Source organism: Suricata suricatta, chromosome 13 (genome assembly GCF_006229205.1).
Source record: "Suricata suricatta isolate VVHF042 chromosome 13, meerkat_22Aug2017_6uvM2_HiC, whole genome shotgun sequence".
In the NCBI taxonomy this organism is placed as follows: Eukaryota; Metazoa; Chordata; class Mammalia; order Carnivora; family Herpestidae; genus Suricata; species Suricata suricatta.
In genome coordinates, this window is record NC_043712.1 from 60,528,415 (window position 1) to 60,537,892 (window position 9,478).

At 35.4% G+C, this 9,478-nt stretch overlaps 1 protein-coding gene across 2 annotated transcripts in view; it reads right to left on the minus strand.

The window, feature by feature from the left end:
- Window positions 1–9,478, minus strand: part of IL33 (interleukin 33) — a 62,076-nt gene extending 52,598 nt beyond the window's left edge. For both annotated transcript variants that reach the window (XM_029920142.1, XM_029920141.1), the window contains exon 1: window positions 9,443–9,478. The gene's annotated coding sequence lies outside the window, so the exon portion shown is untranslated. The remainder of the gene's footprint in view (window positions 1–9,442) is intronic.

Genomic DNA, 9,478 nt, shown 5'->3' on the forward strand with positions numbered 1-9,478 from the left:
GTTTTGTAGGAAAGTGGATGGACCTTGAGGGTGTCATGCTGAGCGAAGTAAGCCAGGCAGAGAAGGACAGAAACCATATGTTTGTACTCATAGGTCTAGCAGGAAAACAGGAGAGACCTAATGAAGAACCAGGGGGAGCGGAGGAGGGAGAGAGAGTTGGGGAGAGAGAGGGATGTAAAACTTGAGAGACTATTGAATGCTGAAAATGAACTGAGAGTTGAAGGGGAAGGGGGAGGGGGGAAAAGAGGTGGTGGTGATGGTGGAGGGCACTTAAGGGGAAGAGCACTGGATGTTATATGGAAAACAATTTGACAATAAAATATTATGAAAAAAAAGAATTAAAGGTGTTTAGCATTCTTCTCAAAGCTAGAACAAACAATCCTAAAATTTGTATGGAACCACAAAAGACCCCAAATAGCCAAAGTCATATTGAAGAAGAAAACCAAAACGGGAGGCATCACAGTCCCAGACGTCAGCCTCTACTACAAAGCTGTCATCATCAAGACAGTATGGTATTCGCACCAAAAGAGACAAATAGACCAATGGAATAGAATAGAGAACCCAGAACTGGGCCCACAAATGTACAGCCAATTAATTTTTGACAAAGCAGGAAGGAGTATCTGATGGAAAAAAGACTGCCTCTAGCAAGTGTTGCTGGGAGAACTGGACAGCAACATGCAGAAGAATGAAACTAGACCACTTTCTTATACCATATAAAAAAATAAACTCAAAATAGATGAAGGACCTGAATGTGAGACAGGAAACCATCAAAATCCTAGAGGAGAAAACAGGAAACAACCTCCTTGACCTCAACCACAGCAATTTCTTACTCAACACACCTCCAAAGGCAAGGAAGTCAAGAGCACAAATGAACTATTGGGGCCTCATCAAGATAAAAAGCTTCTGCACGGCAAAGGAAACAATCAAGAAAACTAATAGGCAACTGACCAAATGGGAAAAGATAGTTGCAAATGACATATTGGATAAAGGGCTAGTATCCAAAATCTATAAGGAACTGACCAAACTCCACACCTGAAAAACAAATAATCCAAGTGAAGAAACGGGCGGATGACATGAATAGAAACTTCTCCAAAGAGGACATCCAAATGGCCAACAGGCAGATGAAACGATGCTCAGCGTCACTCATCATCAGGGAAATACAAATCAAAACCACACTGAGATACCTCTTCATGCTGGTCAGACTGGCTAAAATGAACAAATCAGGAGACTATAGATGCTGGTGAGGATGTAGAGAAACGGGTACCCTCCTACACTGTTGGTGGGAATGTAACCTGGCACAGACACTCTGGAAAACAGTGTGGAGGTTCCTCAAAAAACTATCAATAGAACTCCCTTATGACCCAGTAATAGCACTGCTAGGAATTTACACAACAGATATAGGAGTCCTGATGCATAGGGACACATGTACCCCAATGTTCATAGCAGCATTTTCAACAATAACCAAATCATGGAAAGAGCCTAAATGTCCATTACCTGATGAATGGATCAAGAAGATGTGGTTTAAATATACAATGCAATACTACATGGCAATGAGAAAGAATGAAATCTGGCCATTTGTAGCAAAATGGATTGACCTCGAGGGAGTCATGCTAAGCGAAATAAGTCAGGCAGAGGACAGATACCATATGTTGTCACTCATAGGTCTAACAGGAGAAACCTAATAGGAAACCATGTGAATAGAAAAGTGGGGGAAGAGAGTTGGAGAGAGGGAGGGAGGCAAACCACTAGGGACTCTTGAATACTGAGAACAAACTGAGGGCTGGTGCGAGTGGGGAAGAGAGGAAGGGGGTGATGGGCATGGAGGAGGGCACTTGTTGGGATGAGCACTGGGTGTTATATGAAAGCCAACTTGTCAATAAACTATAAAAGAAAATAAATAAATAATAAATACTGAACTGGCAAAAAAAATTGAAGGTGTTTATGCTCGAGATGAAAATGAATTCTACCAAGCAAGAGATATGCCTATATGTACAAAGCAAAGAACAACCCAGTGGCAAACCAAACAAAATCTTAGTAATCTGAGGAAAAGTAACTCATGCTCATGGAAATAGTGGCATGGTCATACCAAATTCCAGAGTAACCTTCCTGCTAAACCACAGAATCCCTGTGATGCCTTATCCCTTAAGGATTTAAACTTACTGGAAAGCAAAGCAATGAAAGTGTAGATTTGTTAATTACAAAACAAAACAAACACACAGTTTATAAAAACTAAATTTGTGACCATGGGGTTAAGAGAATAATCCTTTTTTTCTATGATTGTATTCAGTTTTAAAAAGTGGTTCCTCATTCCCCCCCCCCCCGAATCCAAAATACAATATAATTGTTCCCCTCCCCACCCTTAATTAATGTTGCTTTGCAACTGGAACACAAAAAACAAATGTCTCAACTACAAAATTATAATCTTAGGGAAGATATATATTTTTCTAAAGTGTGTCTGCTAGGTAACTCAAGTTTGGGGAAAAATTACTAGCTTGCCAGACTGACAATGTATTTCTAAGAAGAGCCACATGCCCACTTATTAAAATGGCTAAAATGAAGAAGATAGAAAATGTCAAGTTTTTGCAAGGATTTGGGAAAAATGGAATTATTATACTTGGCTGATTAGAGTATAAATTGCTACAACCACTTGGGAAATAATTTGGTAGTATTCACTAAAGTTGAGCATGTGCATACTTTTGACCCAGCAATTCTACTTAAAGGTATATATGAAAGACATAAGACATAAAAATTCCAAAAGGCATAGTAAGGGAACATAGCAGTCTTAGTTATATAACTCTAAGCTGGAAATATGGAAAATGTTCATCTGCATTATAATACATAAATTGTGTCACATTTATTTAGAGAGATTCTATCCATTAATGAGAATAAACATGTGTTCAGCTACACAGAGGGATCTCACAAACATAATTTTGAGTGAAAAGCTAGACACAAAAAGACATATACTGTATGAATTCACTTGTAAATAGCTCAAAAACTCCACGGCAAATTGAATATATGGTGTTTGATGTTAGAAAGTATAATGATATTGTTGAGGTAGAGAATGACTAGAAGAGGATATGGGGAGACTCTGAGTTTTGTACTCTTTTATTCCTTTAAATAATTACTTAGGTTTGCTCACCCTGTGACAAACTGTTAAGCTATACAGTTAGATTTGTGCAGTTTTTTGTGTGTGTATGTTATATGTTAATGAAAAAATTTTTTCAGTTAAAGGAAAGAGAAGACTATCAGTGAATTCTAAAATTACAGATTCCACATTCTTAAATGTGGTGGTCAAAGAGACACTGACCAAATTAAACAAGCCCTCTATATCATGGTTAAAAAGATAAAAGAAGTGTCAGTGTCTGTGTTTAAGAATTCATTGAGCTGGGGTGCCTCGGTGGCTTAGTTGAGTGTCTGCTTGGCTCAGGTCATGATCTCAACATCTGTGAGTTTGAGCCCTGTATCAGGCTCTGTGCTGACAGCTCAGAGCTTGGAGCCTGCTGCAGATTCTGTCTCCCTTTCTCCACCATTCCCCCACTTATGCTGTATCTCTGACTCTCTCTCAAAAGTAAATAAACATTAAAAAATAAAATTTAAAAAATGCATTGAGCTGACTGGAAAATGGTCAGACAGGAAATGAACACATTCTCTTCTTCCCTTTGTATAAAATAAGTGGTTCTGATATGCCCAATTAAAGACTTAGTTTTCTGACCTGAAATAATTGAAAATTAATCCGATTAAAAGAGATTTTTGAGGGGTTTTTTTTGAGTAAGGTAGAACCCTCAGGGTAACTTTGAAAAGAGTTTGGCTGCCCTTTGCAGAAGTTCTTAAAAACCAAAAATGGTTAGAGTTCTGCAGAAATCAGAGGATGTCAACATCCAGAAAGTTATTTGTTACTTAGGATGAATGTTGTTTCTTAGAGGACAAATCTCCTTTCTTTCACTAAAAACAAAATTTAGATATGCAGAAACACAAGCCATTCATGGCAATCCTGTCTATCTGCCAACAATATCTTGGAGTAGGCATGTAACCCAGATCTTGCCAATGAGACAAATTCAGATGGCCAATAGCAGTACTTTTATTATTATTTTATTATTAATTTTATAGATTGCTAATATAGTATTATTATTATTTCATTTTTGCAAAACATCAATTGGATTTGTTTACCCCAAATTTTTGCATGTATAAATTTATATAATTGTATGTGTAAAAGTGATTATAAAAATCATATACATATATATAGGTCATTGTGGTTGAACAAATAGTGACAAAATGAAAAGACTTGTAAACACTATGAACATAAAACTTCAGTTAACATTCTATTTATAAGGTGACCTTTTAAATGGGTCTTCATGTCCTCCAGTAACTAATGTAGCTAACAAAGGGGCAAAAACAACAAATGTCAATAAGGCATTAACATTTTCAAATTTAAAAATAAACAATTGGACTAAAGTATAAATAAAAATATATTTTAACTAAAATATTTGTATTTTATTATTTTTTCAAGTGTAGAATTTAGTGATTTATCACTTACATTCAACATTCCATGCTCATTGCATAGTAAAATAGATAAAAACTCAACTACATGTATAATAAAGTGATGTTAGAACTCCACTGCAATTTCCAAAAGGAACTCCTGATTTTATATATATACATTTTCTCCCCTATCTGTGTAACTGAACTAATTTAATGCGAGTTGTAAAAGGAAATAATCTAGTGTATATCCCAGGGCCATATTCTGTAATCTAATAATTTTCTCACATAAAGAAATCAAAGTTCTTTGGAGAATAGCTGGTTTCTATCACAGGTGGAAGAAATGCAAGGTGAGCCTGAATAACTTGTTGCCTGAAAGCAGTAATGCGTTTTTCAAAGTTCTCAGGTGATTAATAAAAGAGCAAATGAACCAGCATAAAAGGGCTTTTATATATGAAATAGTGACAATTTGAGTCAAAACAATAAAAAAATTATAGCTAATCAAAACAAGTTGAGTTTGAAAATGATTAAGTTACAACGCCAACAAAAATCATGAGTCCATAATGATACTCAAAAGAGAAAAGCACTAAAAACTGTTTTCTGTTCAGAATATCATTTTATATCACCTATATCCAGAACTTAATTGTAAAATTTTTCTCATAATATGTGAAAGTTTCTCTTTGTACAAAGAATGAAATTACTGCTTATATAATGTTATAGGAATTTTCTCCTATATTTGATATATGCCTATCAAATAGTAACAGAAATACTGGGCAGGTTGTTAATAGTTCTGTAAAACTTTAGATATTCCATACCACCCTCACTGACACATTATACCAGATTGGCTGGTATAGTCCAAAACTAAAATGAGAGTCTTTCTTAATGTCGCTATTCAGTGGGCATACTCCACGTGGCTGGTTCTTTTCCTATTTATTTCTGCTCATGGCATTCCAGGACATCAGAACATACATGAAAATCATCATCCCTGGATAAACCACGAGACATTTTTCACAACCAAATAGCCACTTAGTGATAAACTGTATCATGTATTAGATGATATTAAATTTGATTATTAAGATAAATTTAAAAATTAACAGCATGGAAGCTTTCTTTCCCTTCCTTCCTTCTCTTTCTTTCTTCTTCCCTCCCTCTTTTTCTTCCTTCCTTTCCTCTTTCTTTCTTTCTTTCTTTCTTTCTTTCTTTCTTTCTTTCCTTTTCAAGTTACATCTGAAACTTTTTTAAAAAAGCATATAATTTCTTTAAAAAAATATAAACTGCTTGATAGCATTTCTTATTGCCACTGATAGAGCCAACAGGCTAAGAAGTTAGAGTGGTTGATATTGAACACAGCAGACAGGCAAACAATGAAGCGCTATCAAACTCTTTAAGAAAGCATTGAATCTTTGCTAGGAAATTCAAGAGAAGTAATGAGCAAAACATGATTGCCAAAGGTTTCAGATGTACTAGTCTAATGAGGGAAAATTGTGGGAATCACCTAACTTATGAGGTATTCGGAGAGAAGAGGAATTAGATGTAGACCGTTGTGCTAATTAAAAGTGAAAGCAATCAGCCAAGCAGGTTCTGGCAATACCAATCAATGGGAATGGCCAAAGAAAATTACATAAGAAAATGGTGGCTGGCAGGGAAACTTTTCTTCAGTTGGCAATGAGTGTAGACCCCAAAAAATAGATGGATGGTTTTAATGTCATCTCACTGTTTTTGTATTTGAAAATAATGGAAACTTTGAATTGAAAATGGCTTTACAAAAAGATTAAGGTCATATTAAGTGAAGTTGTTTGGAATCCATCTTCTGTCTTCGTCCTTTTCCTTCATGAGACTTAATTCTAGATTTTAACTTTAGTTTGAAATTTGCTGATTACATTATCTTTCCAAATCTTACTTGCTTAACTTTATAAATGGAGAATGTTATTATCTCAAAGAAGTGCTGAGGATTAAATGGGATAATGTGGGGCAAATATCTTATACTTTTTTGTTTTATAGTTTATTGTCAAGTTGGTTTCCATGTAACACCCAGTGCTCATCCTGACAAGTGCCCTCCCCCATCATCCCTCAGTTTGTTCTCAGTATTCAAGAATCTCTCACGGTTTGGCTCCTCCCTCTCCCCAACTATTTTTCCTCCTTCCCCTCCCCCATGGTCCTCTGTTAAGTTTTTCCTGTTACACTTATGAGTGAAAACATATAGTATCTATCCTTCTCTGCCTGCCTTATTTCACGTAGCATGACACCCTCAGGTTTCATCCGCATTGCCATGAATGGCCAGATTTCATTCTTTCTCATTGCCATGTAGTATTGCATTGTATATATAAACCACATCTTCTTGATCCATTCATCAGGTAATGGACATTTAGGCTTTTTCCATGATTTGGCTATTGTTGAAAATGCTGCTATGAACATTGGGGTACATGTATCCCTATGCATCAGCACTCCTGTATCCCTTGGGTAAGTTCCTAGCAGTACTATTACTGGGTCATAGGGGAGTTCTATTGTTAATTTTTTGAAGAACTTCCACACTGTTTTTGAGGGTGGTAATATCTTACATTTAGTAGATGTTCAGTGATTAATGTTACTTTTAATGACTACTTTTGACTTGCTTTATCTTTATACGTATCAAAACACCTGTCTAAGGTAGGATGGTTTTTTGTTGTTATTTGCTTGTTTATTTTTATATTTTGCACCAGAGGGAAAAAATTCAGGGTCAGGAAAGTTAAGCGAGATCTCAAATCACAGAGGTAGTCAATGATAGATGATGGATTTAAGGCCTGTCTGGCTCAAAAAATATGTGTATTTTTACTATTATGCTATGTTGCACTCTTGCCTTAAAGCAAAAACAAAAACAAAAATGTTCACAGACACAGCATGATCTACCGACAGCAACAAGGCCAACATGCAAGTATGTGCCAGGAGTCTGTTTTAGGGAGTAAGTGCCCCAAACTCCTTATTTTCCCATTACTATCCTGCAATAATGAAATTGCCTGCCCTGTGAGGCTATTCCTATTAAAGCTTCCTTTTGCATGCAGATGCTAGCACCAAAGAAACCAGAGGGAAGCTGAAAAAAAAATTACAGGTTTCACCATGATTTTCTGAAGTCTTTGAACCAAGCATTAAAAAAAAAATAATTTATTACCAAGTTGGTTTCCATATAACACCCAGTGCTCTTCCTCACAAGTGAAGATTTCATTCTGTTCTTCAATGAGATTATTTTTGCTCTTACTGTTTCTAAATGTCCCTTTTACAAGCTGTAATATAAAGAAGAAAGATTCTAACACTCTTGATTCCTACCATGTCTGCCAAAATTTCAACTTGTTGAATGAAAGATACATTGATTTTGGCACAGTTGCACTCACATCTCCAAAAATGACCTCATGCTACCAGATTTATTAGCATAAAAATTCCCTGAATTTTTTCACCCCAAAGCTGTCACTTCTGCAGTACTTCCTTGTAAAGATTTAATTCTGCATGAGTGTCTCCAAAAAAGGCCTTGTTCTGTCAAATTTACTCACATAAATTTTCCTTGGCGTTTATTTTTTCTCCCTTCAGTGCTAAACATACACACACCCAACAGTATTTGCTGATAATGATTTAATTCCCCCATGAGTTAACTTTTTACAGTTAGGTCTCACACACATTCCCAGAAGTAGTTGTAAGCTCTTTTTTTTTTTTTTAACCCTCTGCAGACCTTAACCAGGAGTGGCAGCTCCCATTTCTCAATCTCTCGCCTTACTTTTAGCCCTGTTTTAAACCCTAAGAAAAAAGTCTCCTAAGAATTCTTCCATCTCTATAAATGGGAAAGAGAAAGAAATACATTCAGACTGTAGTTATTGTAAGTTAAACAGTTACGGGTAATAGAAAAATACCTAGGTCATTGCTGAGAAAATGAATTATGTAGCTACCAGCCAAGGATTGATGGAAAATCTAGGATCTTTTCAGATAAGAGTGGAGAAAATGTGAAATTTTAGGCTCCACAGTGATGTTTGTTCAAAGAGTTCTTAATTATTTAAGTATATTACTCAATTAGGTGATTCTTTGGGAAATAGAGGATTCTGAAGTTTTATGAATACATTGACATGCTCTTTTAAGGACAAAATTTTAAGAGGAACGTCAAGTATTCTAAAGACAAATGTGAGAAGCAATAGGTAGGGATACTGGGAACAGCATAGGACCACCGTATACAGGAATGATTCAAGCTAAAGAAGCACAGTGATTAGGAGGGAGTGAGAGTCAGGAGGAGCCAACCACACTTACTCCTAAACTCTTAAATTTCCAAGACCTTCTGGAATCAATTTTGTGCAACAATAGTACTTTTGGATTTGTGCCTTTTTCTTTATTAAAATAGTCTGGAGGCATGTATTAATGTGTGGAAACATAAGGCAGAGAAAAGTGCAAGGAGAAAAACTTGCCATGAGGCAGAGAGCAACAAATAAAGAGAAAAACTCAATCTTTAAATGAAATTGCCTAAATGAAGAATAGTAGCAAAACTAATAAGATTTTGAATTTACTCATTTAGTCATTTAGGGTGTCAAATACTTATTTTTTCAAAAACAGTTTATTTTTGAGTAGATGACTTTGAAGGGATGATCTCTCTCAGTTCTACTTGTCCTCCTTTTTTGAAAGCACTGGTAAACAACAGTGGTAGATTTTTCTTGGAAGTACAATGATCAACTTGTTTCATAAAGTTTTGTGGCAAAGGAAAAAACTTAGTATAAAGACTATTGATAATCAATTTTAGCAATTTATTAATAATTTTCCAAATCACCCAAAATAAATTAAAATGCAATTATGTTAGTAGCAACTATTATTATTTTCAACTTTTGATGGTATTGGTAATAAATAGCAACATTCAGCCTAATTCTCTATTTTTTAGAAATAAAATATTTCTCCATGGTTCCCAAGATCTTATTTTGCCAAACCTGAGAAAAAAAATATACCAAAATATTAGTTTTATTCTTACCGTGTAATCTTGTTTTGATTTTTTCCTCTGAAAAGC